The sequence below is a fragment of the Bubalus kerabau genome, chromosome 23 (assembly GCF_029407905.1).
Source record: "Bubalus kerabau isolate K-KA32 ecotype Philippines breed swamp buffalo chromosome 23, PCC_UOA_SB_1v2, whole genome shotgun sequence".
Taxonomy (NCBI): domain Eukaryota; kingdom Metazoa; phylum Chordata; class Mammalia; order Artiodactyla; family Bovidae; genus Bubalus; species Bubalus kerabau.
The window spans coordinates 9,244,035-9,259,431 of NC_073646.1; the positions used below are offsets into that span (position 1 = coordinate 9,244,035).

The following is a 15,397-nucleotide window of genomic DNA, read 5'->3' on the forward strand; positions in this document are numbered from 1 at the left end:
TCTTCAGGGAAGGGCATCCCACATTCCCTCTGGGTTCCACCCCCCTCCCACTCCAGCTGTAGCTCCTCTTGCAGGTCTGGTCAATCAGAACATTGCATCCCTGGCCACCAAGCTAGGTTTAGAGATGGCCACATGATCAAAGGGCTTCCCTGGTGATTCAGATGGTAAAGAATCTGTCTGCAAGGCTGGAGACACAGGTTTGACCCATGGGTTGGGAAAATCCCTGGAGAAGGAAATGGCAACCCACTCCAATAAGTTGTCTGGAGAATTCCGTGGACAGAGGAGCCTGGTTAGCTACAGTCCATGGGGTAACCAAGAGTTGGACACGACTAAGTGACTAATACTTCCACGTGATCAAAGCCCATATGAGAATTAAGCCCAGGGATTTTTCTGGAAGTTTTGGGAAAATAGTTCCTTTCCATTAACCTTGCTAAACTGGCACTGTCTTCGTTTAGAGTTGCTGAAGGCCATTTTTGTCAGTACACAGGGAGAGACTTTCCTGACAATGAACCCAAAACAGGGCAAAGTGGAGATGAGAGAGGACAGGTAGCAGATTGTTGACAACCTCATCTGAGCATCTGGATGCAGCCACGCCTGCAGCTCATAGCAGCTGCACTTCCGGATGCTTTCACCTTGACCAATTCATGATGAATATTTTCATTACCGAAGGAAAGGGAGTGCTGATGAGCTCTAGCTAATACAATACCCACAGGCAATTTCCTCAAAGTCAAGTGATATTTTCTGGCAGAAGAAAAGGCGAACGCTCAAGATAGAGCAAATAGTATGTTAGCTATGAGAAGGATCACTTCTGTAACACTGACGCTGCTATTAAATAGCCCTGGACCAGGTGGTTTTCATAGTTATTGCAGAACTTAGTGATCATCTCCCAGTATGATCTCTGTTTTGCTCTTGAAGAAATCAGGAAGCTAAGAATTAGTGGTCATGTCCAAGGTAACACCGGTGGGTTCAGTCTGGCTCTGTCTGCCTCTAAGACCCACGCTTTGTCACTGCACTCTGTATGGCCTCTTGGCAGACATGCTGCAGAGTATGAGAGAAAGCAGAGGTGTGGGTTTGCCATGAGCCAGGCCCAGGGTTGTTGGACCCACCACCCGCCTCCCATGGGTATTCTCTTTTGAGCAAAGTAAATCTCAGGTCACAGAGACTGAGAAAACAAAAGATTAAGGAAATAAAAATCTGTAGGCAGAAAGTACAAAATCTGTTTGCCCTGATGCATGGAGCTCCTTATGCAACTTATATTAAAATAATTGATCAAATGGGTACTATTGGCTCATGGAATACACAGCCATGATGACTGGCTTCATCTTGCGCCCCCAGTGGGAATTCCAAGGAAATCCAGGAAGGATATTATTGCATTTCATCATCAAACCATTCCTGGAAAGCTCAAAGGAGAGAGGGAACAGGTTTAAGCATGTTTTGTTACCAGTTGGCATTTGTTGTTGGTGTTCAGTCGCTCAGTCATGTCCGACTCTTTGCAACCCCATGGACCGCAGCATGGCAGGCTTCCCTGTCCTTCACTATTTCCTGGAGTTTGCTCAACCTTATGTCCACCGAGTCAGTGATGCCATCTCATCCTCTGCTATTTCCTTCTCCTTTTGCCTTCTATCTTTCCCAGCATCAGGGTCTTTTCCAATGAATTGGCTCTTTCCATGAGGTGGTCAAAGTATTGGAGCTTCCAGCTTCAGCATAAATCCTTCCAGTGCATATTCAGGGTTGATTTTCTTTAGTATAGACTAGTTTGATCCCCTTGCTGTCCAAGGGACTCTCAAGTTTCTTCCTTGAGACCTTCATTAAGCACAAAGTACTAGTCTTAAATGGCATAGGGAGGGTGTTTTTATTTACATCATGAATATTTTAAAGTGTTTTAAGGTTTAGAAAATATCTGATGCAATGAATCTCTTTGTCTATTTCTGTTTCTCACTGCTCTGAAGTCTAAATTCAGGAAAGACAGTGGCTGATGTTAACTGTTTATGAAATATTTACTCAGTACTTGAAAAAGATGGGAATACCAGACCACCTGATCTGCCTCTTGAGAAATCTGTATGCAGGTCAGGAAGCAACAGTTAGAACTGGACATGGAACAACAGACTGGTTCCAAATAGGAAAAGGAGTACGTCAAGGCTGTATATTGTCACCCTGCTTATTTAACTTATATGCAGAGTACATCATGAGAAATGCTGGGCTGGATGAAGCACAAGCTGGAATCAAGATTGCTGGGAGAAATATCAATAACCTCAGATATGCAGATGACACCACCCTTATGGCAGAAAGTGAAGAGGAACTCAAAAGCCTCTTGATGAAAGTGAAAGTGGAGGGTGAAAAAGTTGGCTTAAAGATCAACATTCAGAAAACGAAGATCATGGCATCCGGTCCTACCACTTCATGGGAAATAGATGGGGAAACAGTGGAAACAGTGTCAGACTTTATTTTTCTGGGCTCCAAAATCACTGCAGGTGGTGACTGTAGCCATGAAATTAAAAGACGCTTACTCCTTGGAAGGAAAGTTATGACCAACCTAGATAGCATATTGAAAAGCAGAGACATTAGTTTGCCAACAAAGGTCCGTCTAGTCAAGGCTATGGTTTTTCCTGTGGTCATGTATGGATGTGAGAGTTGGACTGTGAAGAAAGCTGAGTGCTGAAGAATCGATGCTTTTGAACTGTGGTGTTGGAGAAGACTCTTGAGAGTCCCTTGGACTGCAAGGAGATCCAACCAGTCCATTCTGAAGGAGATCAGCCCTGGGATTTCTTTGGAAGGAATGATGCTAAAGCTGAAACTCCAGTACTTTGGCTACCTCATGCGAAGAGTTGATTCATTGGAAAAGACTCTGATGCTGGGAGGGATTGAGGGCAGGAGGAGAAGGGGACGACAGAGGATGAGATGGCTGGATGGCATCACTGGCTCAATGGACATGAGTCTGAGTGAACTCTGGGAGTTGGTGATGGACAGGGAGGCCTGGTGTGCTGCAATTCATGGGGTCTCAGAGTCGGACACGACTGAGCGACCGAACTGAACAGAAACCTCACTGTGTCACTTCCATCTTCTGCTGCCCCACCTCCCAGGGCCTCTGCTTCTACACATTTCTCTGCTGGAACTTCCCTCCCCTCCCACTTCCATCAAATTCCCCTTCCTCTGCATTTTCTCCAAATTATCTCCTATTCCTTCAAATTCCAGCCTGTGTTCCCAGATGAGCGCTCTCAATACATGTTTTCTTAGCTCCTGGTGTTTCTCCTAAATAGATGTATCCCTTCATAGTTACACAGTTGCAGTTAGGTAATTTTTTGATAATTGCCTATGGTTATTTGACTAATGTCCAACTCTAGTTAAATTTCATGAGAATAAGCATTCTGTCATTTGTTAAAATTGCTAGTCAATCCTAAAGGAAATCAACCCTGAATATTCACTGGAAGGACTGATGCTGAAGCTGAAGCTCCAGTCCTTTGGCCACCTGATGGGAAGAGCCGACTCATTGGAAAAGACCCTGATGCTGGGAAAGGTTGAGAGCAGGAGGCGAAGGCAGAGACAAAGGGTGAGGTGGTTGGATGGCCTCACTGACTCAGTGGACATGAGTGTGAGCAAACTCCACGAGATAGTGAAGGACAGGGAAGCCTGGTGTGCTGCAGTCCATGGGGTTGCAAAAAGCTGGACATGACTCAGCGAATGAACAACAAATTGTATTCCCAGGGCTTACCAAAGAGCCTTACAGACAATAGGTTCTCAATAAATATTTTACAACATCCCTATGAAAAAGGTAGATAGTACTAATCAAATATTATAGATAAGAAAACTGAGGCACTCAGAGAAGGCAGAACAACCTGCTAGGTCTCAAGTCCAGTCCTGTTTCACAGAGCTCTGCCCTTAACCGTTGCTGCTGCTGTTGCTTCAGTTGTGTCCGACTCTGTGCGACCCCATAGATGGCAGCCCACCAGGCTTCCCCGTCCCTGGGATTTTCCAGGCAAGAACACTGGAGTGGGTTGCCATTTCCTTCTCCAATGCATGAAAGTGAAAAGTGAAAGTGAAGTTGCTCAGTCGTGTCTGACTCGTAGCGACCCCATGGACTGCAGCCTACCAGTCTTCTCGGTCCATGGGATTTTCCAGGCAAGAGTACTGGAGTGGGGTGCCCTTAACTGTTATGTTATTCCTAATTACTTCTAGAAGTTGACCTTTGGTTTGGCAAGAGCAAAATGACCTGGAGCCATTTAAATCAGTCTGAAAATTTATTGCCCTTTCTTAGATCTAATTACCTCCATGGTATCAGAAGTCCTTTATTTCTTTTTTATTAAAAAAAATAATTCACAGCCCCTCTTTAGATTGGTAACAAGACACTTGATAATCAAGTCTAGTGTTTCAAAAGCTGCTGCTGCTGCTAAGTCGCTTCAGTCGTGTCCGACTCTGTACGACCCCATAGATGGCAGCCCACCAGGCTTCCCCATCCCAGGGATTCTCTAGGCAAGAACACTGGGTTGCCATTTCCTTCTCCAATGCATGAAAGTAAAAAGTGAAAGTGAAGTCGCTCAGTCGCTTAGCGACCCCATGGACTAGCAACTAGCAATTCACTGGAATTACCTGGAGAGATTAAAAAAATTTTTTTGATGTCTGCATTGCACCACTAAAAGGTTCTGGTTAATTGATTTGGAGTGGGAACTGGGTGTTAGTATTTTTTATGCCCCCCAATGGTTCTCACATGCAGGCAAGTTGAGAAGCACTGATCTAACCCTCACCAGTTTCACTATCACATCTCCCTGTGTATCCACAGTAACGGTTCCATCTTTGCTTCAGTCTCATCCTCCTGTGAGCCATTTGCCTATGGTTGCTTTTCCTCCTTTCATGGCTACAGGATCTATTCACACACTGCCATTATTTTCATGGCACTCAGCATGCTGTATTCTAATCCATCACTTTATCATTCTAATTTAGTTGTCCTGGTTGAGGTCACAGACTGGGTCTTATCCAATGCAATACCCAGAGAGTCTACTTCATATCACACATTGTACCCATGAATAATGAGTTCGTGAATTAATAAATAAATGAAACGGAGGGATGATTTCATATATTTTTCTATTTCTCACCCTTCCCCATTTGAAACACATTTCCCAAAAGTCAAGGTCACAGAGGTTGAATATTTTAGTAGATCAGATCTCTCTATTCATTCATTCAAATGTAAACCTCAATGCTAAGTGAAAGAAAGTGTTAGTTTCTCAGTCATGTCCAACTCTTTGCGACCCCGTGGATGTAGCCCACCAGGCTCCTCTGTCTGTGGGCTTTTCCAAGCAAGAATACTGGAGTGGGTTGCCATGCCTCCTCCAGGGGATCTTCCTGACCCAGGGATCCAACTCAGGTCTCCGGCATTGCAGGCAGATTCTTTACTACCTGAGCCACCAGGGAGCCCGATGCTAAGGTCATCATCTGCTTTTGGTAAGGCTAGTGAGGACTGTTGGCTTAGTTAGAAGTTATCTGGCCTGGAGACAACAGGCTGCTCCAGTGGTCCTCAAACTGGCTGCCCATTGGCATCACTGGGCCGTGATTGTGGTTACCGTCTGGCCAGTTGCCACATACATGCACTGCAGGCCTCTGTGTATCATGAACTGAGGATCTGTGTATTTCATGAGTTAATAGATGAATTTCTCACTAAACACACCCTGAACTTCGAACATACCTTCCCCTCCTTTTTCTTACCCATCACCCTTCATCCAACATTCTAGAAACCGCAATTGGCCTTCTTTACAAAAATGGGGGAAAACAAAGCCACTAGGAAACGCCGTATTTTCTGAGTTTTTCTAAATGATTCTTTCTCATCTCCATATGGTACACTCATTCAATTATGGCTTTCATGAAAGAGCAAGAAAGGGAAGAATAAATTTTTTTTAAAAATGACTTTTTCAGTTGCAGTCTGGCATGAATGTTTTGATACTGTTGTTTTGAGGATAAAAAAGAAGTTGAGCGTGGAAATATATTATTGATTCCCACCTGTTCTTCAGGGTCACACACTCCTGATTAAAGCCCTGCACAGCTCTAACCTTTGCTCCCTTATCCCAAGGGAACAAATTTGTAGAGCTGCCAAGAACCCAAACTCTGGCGTGGAGACTGTAATGCTTGGTGAAACAGCCAGGCCGCAGAAGCTCAGAAAATTCCTATCAGTAGTAGGAGAGACCTCACTGGGGAGATGGAAGGAAGGCAGATCGAGCTGACAGGGAGGTTTTGGATGCTAACGAAGCACTCTCACTCTTTTCCAAGGACTCTGCCATCTCTTTCTCTGCATTTCTGTATATAGGTCTGGAGAGGCAGTGTAATTCATACATAATTTACTCTCCACTGCAAGCGACAAGAAGCCTGACTCCAACTGGCATGGGCAACATCATTTGGGGCTTTCTTGGCTAATGTAACTGGGAGTGGTGGGGGTAGAGTTATTTGCCTTAAGGACAGCTGGATCCACTTGTTTGAAGTGCTCAACATTATTTTCTCCTTTTCTCCATCTTTGGATTTTATTTTCTCCCACTGTAGACAGGGGGCTTTCCATGTGGCTCAGTGATAAAGAATCCACCTGCCAGTGCAGGAGACTCGAGTTCCATCCCTGGATTGGGAAGATCCCCTGGAAGAGGAAATGGCAACCCACTCCAGTATTCTTGCCAGGATAATCCCATGGACAGAGGAGCCTGGCGGGCTACAGTCCATGGGGCTGCAAAGAGTCAGACACGACTGAGCTACTGAGCACACACCACAGTCAGTCTTCTCCCAGTGTTGGTTCTTTCCTTGTAAGACTCTCACATTCAGCTTCTTCCTTTCCTCTCTTGTGATCGTACCCCCTTACTCCAGTTTCCTATAATCACGACTTCTTTTTTTAGATGTCTGTGGCAGACTTATGCAAATAGATTACTTTTAGTAGGCTGATCATCTATTTAGCTACCTTGATGAACTCAACTTTTTTTTTTTGGTCATACCCTGTGACATGCGGGACCTTGGTTCTTCAACCAGGGATCGCAGCCGTCCCTCCTGCGTTGGAAGGTGGAGCCTCACCGCTGGACCCCTGGGGAAGTCCCATTCCTCAACTTTTTAAACTGGCTCTGGAACCAATCTCTCTGCCCTGGGAGATGATGTCGAGAGAATAGTGTCAGGTTCAAGTTCTGGCAGGGCCATTGATAAGATCTAAACTCCCGGGAGAACCACCCAATTTTCCTCTCTTCCTTTATGCACTTCACATGTGTGGAGTCCTGCCCCATGGCCACAGAAGCAGAGCCCAGAACCAAGGTCACCTCTGAAGCTGACTGAACCCCTTTGTGCTGCTGCTGCTGCTAAGTCACTTCAGTCGTGTCTGACTCTGTGAGACCCCATAGACGGCAGCCCACCACACTCCTATCCCTGGGATTCTCCAGGCAAGAATACTGGAGTGGATTGCCATTTCCTTCTCCAATGCATGAAAGTGAAAAGTGAAAGTGAAGTCGCTCAGTCGTGTCCGACTCTGTGAGACCCCATAGACGGCAGCCCACCACGCTCCCATCCCTGGGATTCTCCAGGCAAGAATACTGGAGTGGATTGCCATTTCCTTCTCCAATGCATGAAAGTGAAAAGTGAAAGTGAAGTCGCTCAGTCGTGTCTGTCTCTTTGCGACCCCGTGGACTGCAGCCCACCAGGCTCCTCCGCCCATGGGATTTTCCAGGCAAGAGTACTGGAGTGGGGTGCCATTGCCTTCTCCAGAACCCCTTTGTAGCCATGGCCAAAAGCCCCCCTGCCCTCACCACCCCTGATCATCACCAGCAGGCTTCCTGACCCTGAATTAGGTAAAAATGCCCACCTCAGTAGTCACTCTATATAGGACCCTAACCAATCACCTAGTGCCAACCTTCCCACAGGAATTTTGTCTTGAGGCTATAAAAATTGGCTGCAAACCCATAAAAAGAGCTTCCCTGGTGGCTTAGTGATAGAGAATCCACCTGCCAATGAAGGAGACGCAGGTTCCATCCCTGGGTGGGGAAGATCCCCTGGAGAAAGAAATGGCAACCCACTCCAGTATTCTTACTTGGAGAATCCCATGGACAGATGAGCCTGGTAGGGGTTTGAAAAGAGTCGGACATGACTTAGTGACTGAGCATGATCACAAACCTGCAAAAAGCGTTGACTCTTCCTGGCCTATGAGGAGCTGCTGGCCTGTGTACTTGCTGTGCCCACATTATCTCTGCTCTTTGTTCTTAATAAACTCACTCCCTTCTGCAATGCTCTGTGTCTGGACATTCTTTTCCAACCCACGTTTGGAGAGCCATAACATGGCAGTGATGACCGTTCAATGGGAACGCATATGTTGCAGGCAGTTTAGCAATGAAACAAAGATATCTTCCCATCCCGTCTGAACAACTAGCCTGGAAATTAGAAAAGAAACAGTTGTCTGGCAATCAAACTATGAAATCACTATTCAGTGAATCAGGGCAGAGATAGATAGCGAAGAAAGAGCTCAGGTTTCTAGGCTGGAGGAAGACTTTGTTGAAGTTGTTAATAGCTAAAGACTGCATGTCTATATACACTGACCAGAAATAAAAATGTAGGGGGAAAAGTGTCAGAGAAATTATCAATCCTGAAAAAGATAATCCAGGATAAAGCATGTTCTCACTAATGGCCTTTGAGGATTAGGGCCCGACGAGAAGGCTCTTACAGTGTGAAAATGGTTCAGCTCAGTCCAGTCACTCAGTCGTGTCCGGCTCTTCTCAACCCCCATGGACTTCTGCACATCAGGCTCCTCTGTCCATCACCAACTCCTGGAGCTTGCTCAAACTCATGTCCATAGAGTCAGTGATGCCATCCAACCATCTCATCCTTTGTCATCCCCTTCTCCTCCCACCTTCAATCTTTCCCAGCATCAGGGTCTTTTCCAATGAGTCAGTTCTTTGCATCAGGTGGCCAAAGGGTTGGAGTTTCAGCTTCAGCATCAGTCCTTCCAAATGAATATTCAGGACTGATTTCCTTTAGGACTGACTGCTTTGATGTCCTTGCAGATCATATGAAAATGGTGCTGTCACCCTAACTGGTCTTGCTGCCATTAATCATGGGCGATAATCCAATGGACCTGCCCAAACTTGCCTTCTGGTCTACTAATATTCTCATGCCTGGCTGGAATGTTTCCTTTTGCACATCTTTTCTGGAGGGACAACTTGCAATGTGTGCCAAGAGACTTAAAAACATTCCTAACTTGTGACGTGGCTTCCCAGATGGCTCAGCGGTAAAGAATCGGCCTGCAATACAAAAGCCACAGAAGATTCAGTTTCGATCCCTGGGTTGGGAAGATCCCCCGAGAAGGGAATGACTACCTACTCTGGTATTCTTGCCTGGAGAATTCCATGGACAGAATTCCTGGTGGGCTACAGTCCATAGGGTTGCAAAGAATAAGACACGACTGAAGCAACTTAACATGCAACCCTGTGACCCAATAATTCCATTGCTGAGGAATTGATTACAAACAGGGATGAGGTTTTAGAAATGTGAATATTCATCACAGAGTCATTTATAATAGTAACAAGTGGAGATGCTCTAACTGTCTGACCATGGGGGAATGGGTAAGTTCACTATGGCCATCTTATCATATAGTGGGTAGGACTCTGTTGTGACCACAGCAACGTGGGTTTGAATCTGAGTCATGGCAGGAACTGCATTGCTCATAAGCACCGCACTGTTTGGGCTTCCCTGGTGGCTCAGTGGTAAAAAAAAAAGAACACTCCTGCCCATGCAGGAGACCCAGTGTCGATCCCTGGGTTGGGAAGATCCCGTGAAGAAGGAAATGGCAACCCACTCCAGTATTCTTGCCTGGAAAAGTCCTGTGGACAGAGGAGCCTGATGGGCTATAGTCCATGGGGTCCACAAAAAGAGTCGGACATGAATTAGCAACTAAATAACAACAACAACATGCTGTCTAAAGACACTTTGTATAATTTTTAATCTGAAAACCCAGGGGATGATAACACCAAGTGAGTACAAGTGAGATATAATACTTTTATAGAACATGATCCAGAACTTAATAGGTGATTTCCACTGTGGATAGTTAAACATTTTGGTTCTGAAAGTGACCCTCCTCTATTGCCAGATGCCAGCATGCTTGTGTGAGGACAAGAATGGAAGGAAATAATAGCTTACTTTTCTGTATTTGCCAAAATTCCCATAATGCATATGTGTTGCTTTCACAAGAGAAATATATAATTTTCGATGGTGTCATTTTCCTGATTACAAACCTTTGTGATATCCCTCTCGAGGATTGTGATTATGGATGAGTCTTAGAGTAGTACTCTTAGTGTACTCTGGCTAGAATTCAGTGATCTCCACCGGCAGCTCCCTAGCTTTCTTCCCACCTACCATCCTTCAAAACTTCCGAGATTTAGTTAGGCTCACCGCCATTTAATCTTTCAATGTATACCCTCAGTAGATAAGAGTTTGTGGTGTTTGTCCAGCCCCAGAAACCACTGCCCTCAAGTTCACCGGTTAGCTTCCCTGGCAACCATGTTTGTGATGCTGGCCCCCTCAGAGAAGCTCATTGGATGAAGGATACACAGATGCCTCAATCTGGGCCAATCAGAGTCACTCTCTTGGAAACTTAAAGTTAAATTGAGAGGCAGCCATGTCTACCTTGTAAGAAGAAATGGAAGCTCATTGGCTAAGAAATAATAACACAGGGAGAAAAAGGAGAGGGCACAGTGGTGACATTTGCAAACTTCATTTCAGTTTATGCCCAATTCCCTGGGGCACTGCCATCTTAGAGTCTGTATTCTCATGTTAAATTTGAAAGTCTACTTGTTAAACTTCAGTTGGCTTCAGTTGGTTACTGTCGTTTAGTCTGCAAGTCAGATCTGATTCTTTGTGACCCCATGGGCTGTAGCCCACCAGGCTCCTCTGTCCATGGGGTTTTCCAGGCAAGAATACTGGAGTGGGTTGCCATTTCCCTTCCCTAGGGGAATCTCCCCAACCCAGGGTTTGAACCCACATCTCCTGCCTTGGCAGGCAGATTCTTTACCACTGAGCCACCAGAAAAGAAACTTAACCATTATGTATCCCATGCTCACATTTTTCTAAGAAAGGTGTAGCTCCAAGATAGGCTATTTCTTTGTTTTTTTTTTTTTGTCCATCTGAATCCTACTCTTTCTCCAGCCCACCTCCCCTGGGGAGTCTGCCCTGATTAAGCCCGTTTACACTCACCTTCCAGTTGCCCATAATTGCTTCCATCTGTTCACACATCCACCTACTTCATTGTGGGTTAGCATCTGCTGTTTCATAACTGTGCACTTTGTAAGCATCCAGGGAGCTGAAAATCGGTCTGTTTCATTTCTTCTAAATGTTACAACACCTACCCCTCTGCTAAGCAGAAATTAATTTCCTGAATGGGAATAAAACTTCAGGGCAATAGTTGGGAAAAGTGGCTAGGGAAGACTTTAGTCCGTGTTGACAACCCAGCTCTTACTTTCTGAAAATGGTCCCTGGTTGGTGCTTCTGCCCACAGGTTGATTCAGCAAGCACAGGTGGGTATTAGTGTGAGGCGGGACGGAGATTTTAACAGTGAGTCAGATTCCTTTATTTCCTTGTTATGTGACTTCAGGGAAATTATTTAACTCCCCTGAGGTTCAGATTTTTGTTTTCAAAATCTAAAATAGAGCTAGGAATAACCCTTCTCTTTAGAGTTGTTAGGGGTTTCCCTGGTGGCTCAGTGGTAAAGAATCTGCCTTCAGTGCAGGATACCCAGGTTCGATCCTTAGGTTGGGAAGATCCCCTGGAGAAGGAATGGCAATCCTCTCCAGTATTCTAGCCTGGAGAATTCCATGGGCAGAGGAGCCTGGCATGCTGCCGTCCATGGGGCTGTGATGGAGTGGGACATGAATGAGCAACTAACACTTTTCTTAGAGTTTTAAATGTAATCTTTTGAGAATAAAGCAAAATAATGTACTATGGAATGGCAGGGTACCTGAGAACGCAGATTCTGGAGTCAGACTCTGGGTTGAAATCCTATCCCCACCACTTGTGAGCTGTGTGATCTTAGATAAGGGGCATGACCTCTGTGGGAGATGGATGCAGTGGTGGGCTCACTGCATTCAGTTCTCCTCCCCTCTGCATGTAATTAGGTCGTCCCTTCTGTGGGGCTCTGGGATTGGTCAGGTGACTTGCTTTGCCTTGTGAAAAAATAGCAAATGAGACGGTAGCAGAGACTCGAGATGGCATTTGTCCCCTCCAGCTACTTGGGACCCAGGTGAAGACAGTCATACTAGCTGGCTGAATGATGAGACAGACAGGATGCCTTGTCTCCTGGCCAACAGCCTTCCAACCCCCAGACATGTGACTGTGATCATCCTCCCTGCAGCCATCAGCCTATCCCCAAGCTGACAAAAGTTGCACAAGAGAGCCCAGCCAAGATCAGCTGAACTGTTCAGATCAGAAAAACTCGCCAATGATTCAGAATTGTGAGCTAAAACAATGCATGATTTTTAAAGCCATTATGGTTAGGGGATGTTTGTTACCTGCAAAAGACAGCTGATATACTTCCCATGCCCCACTTCTCCTTATCTAAATAAATAATATTAGTATTTACTATGTAAAGTGGTCGTGAGAGTTGAATTACTATGTGCACAAGGCTTTTAACATGTTCGGACACAATGCACAAAGTGTATAATTTATCGATGGACAAAAGTTTTTGGTGTTTAGTACGTACTGTTTAGTACACTGTCTCAGGCACATAGTAAGTGCTCAATGAATATTCACTCCCTTTTCTTTTAAAATGTGTTTGTTGTACTTAAAATGGATAACCAACAAGGTCCTACTGTGAAGCACAGGGAGCTCTGCTCAATGTCATGTGGCAGCCTGGATGGGAGGAGGCGGTTTGGGGAAGAATGGATACATGTCCATGTATGGCTGAGTCCCATTACCATTCACCTGAAGCTTTCACAACATTGTTAATCAACTATACTCCAATACAAAATAGAAGGTTTAAAATAAATACATAAATGCATTTGTTGATAAACTGAACAGAAATTCAAATTAAAGCTCAGGCTGACTTTTCCATTTCTTTGTAGTCTATGAAGAGAAACCCATGGGATTTCTGCCAACAATGTTTGAACTAACTTGATCTGAAAATGTCCCTCACCTTCTGACAAGACCTTTGAATCAAGCTGTTGAAAAGACTCTGATGTGAAAAATATCCACCTAGGTCTTCCTCCTCCTCCCCTTGGAGGCAGCTGAGTGATTTGTCTTCAATCACCTTGGGCACCTGGGTGGCCAGCCTCTGAGATGAGCAGAGGGTTCTTGTCAATCCTCCGCCGTATACCTCAATCTAAGTCGTGCTGGGAGAAATCTCACAATGAGCAAGAGGATTTTTTTTAAGGTGAGGCAAGATACTTATCTTAAAATCAAAGGCAGTTGACAGGCAGGAAACACAATTCTCTTTGTCTGGACACATCTCAGATGAGCAGAGAAAGAATGACCACCGGGAAGTCCTGACTGATGTAGAACCACTCCTTTTCAGCCAATTCTCGGGGAGAGATTTACAACACCTTCTGTTTATCTGTTGGCTGTAAAATCCCTCAATTTCTGCAATTTAGAGTCATTGTTTTCAATTTGCCAAGAGGTTCTTTTTTCCAGGGAGGTGTGATGAAGTTTCCCTTGAAGAAATCACTATTCATAAACCAGGTTGGTGTCAAAAAGAGGCTGGAGCTCCTCTTACTGTCTTGGGAATCTCTGATCAGATTCAGCTGGACGCATGGGAGACAGGAGAGCCCAAGGTTAAGAGTACGGTCTTTGAACTCTGCCAGACCCCGGACTGGAGGGCTGGCTTTGTCCTTCACTAGTTTTAGAACTTTGGGCTAGTTGTTGAATGACTCCAAGTCTCTGTATTTGTAGAGTAGAAAGGCTGCTGTTGTTTAGTAGCTAAGTTATGTCTCTTTGTGATCCCATGGACTGTAGCCCACCAGGCTCCTCTGTCCACATGATTCTCCAGGTAAGAATACTGGAGTGGGTTGCCATTTCCTTCTCCAGGGGATCTTCCTGACCCAGGGATTGAACCCGTGTCACCCACATCGCCTACATTGGCGGGCAGATTCTTTATTGCTGAGCCAACCAGAGAAGTGCCAGAAAGGCAGTGGTTCCAACCAACAGGTATTGTGCAGGTTTAATGAGATGATAAACCAAGACTGATTAGCACAGCACCTGGCAAAGTTAGTGCTCAATAAATGACAGCTGATGCTATTGTTATTGTATCAGAGAGTTGTTTCATGTCTATTGTGTACCAACTCTGTGCTAGGCATTGAGAGATATGAAAAAGAAATAATTTATAACCTTTGTCCTAGAGCAGAGAGTTGGAAAATTATTTTCTGTAAAAGGCCAGGGAGCAAATAGTTTAGGTTTTGTGGGCCTGCTGGTCTCTGTTACTCAGTTCTGCCATTGCAGCAGAAAAGCAGTCAGAGACAACAAACAAATGGGCATAGCTGTATCCCAATAAAACTTTATTTATAAAAACGAGTGGTCAGCTGGATTTAGCCCATGGGCTGTAGTTTGCCAAGCCCTGTCCTAAATAAATTGTATAGTTAGAGATGTCCCTGGCTATAAGTAATAGATAACCCTGCTTATATGAGGCACACAGCTACTGGTGTTGATTCAGTAGTTCAAAGGTGTCAACTACAATTTTTATGATTCTCTACGTATTTTCTTAATGCTTGTTGACCATATAACATCTGCATTCAAGACAGGCAGAAAAGAAGGGGCAGAGTCAACTGAAGTGTTTCTTCTTCTTAGGAGAGTCAAGACTGTCCCCAAGATCTCCCTGAAGAGTCTGCTATGTCTCATTGGCTGGGCTGTGACATCCTGCCAGCTACAGTGGAGGCTCGCTGATGTCGGTCACCTCTGCCACTTACGGTGGCGCTGGGTGGGAAGGAAAAGGGGCGAGATTCAGTGTTAAATAAATCAATGAAGCTGTCGAATCATTCAGTAATGTCACATCCTTGAGACACAGAATTACAATGCAGACTGCTTAATGAGTTCTCACACACACACGCCCCAAAACAAAAGATGTAATGAGAATGAAGAAGCAGAGAATCTAATTCCCTGGTAGTTCAGAATCTCATCATTTTGTAGTCATTAGTAAGGCTATTTGAACAAGGAAATACAGGTGTCAAGATGGAGATGAAAGCATTTGATAAGCAAAATGAATTACCAAAAGACGGAGCATTAGTTCAGTTCAGTTCAGTTCAGTCGCTCAGTTGTGTACAACTCTTTTCTACCCCATGGACTGCAGCATGTCAGGCTTCTCTGTCCATCACCAACCCCTGGAGCTTTCTCAAACTCGTGTTCATTGAGTTAGTGATGCCATCCAACCATCTCATCCTCTGTCGTCCCCTTCTCCTGCCTTCAATTTTTCCCAGCCTCGGGGTCT

At 45.0% G+C, this 15,397-nt stretch overlaps 1 long non-coding RNA gene across 1 annotated transcript in view; it reads left to right on the forward strand.

Moving 5' to 3' along the window:
• The window catches only part of LOC129637244 (uncharacterized), a 119,400-nt gene extending 104,468 nt beyond the window's left edge, over window positions 1–14,932 (forward strand). Inside the window, exons 2-3 of the long non-coding RNA XR_008707398.1 lie at window positions 13,047–13,354; window positions 14,761–14,932. This is a non-coding gene — a long non-coding RNA (uncharacterized LOC129637244). The remainder of the gene's footprint in view (window positions 1–13,046; window positions 13,355–14,760) is intronic.
• Window positions 14,933–15,397: the final 465 nt, after the last annotated feature.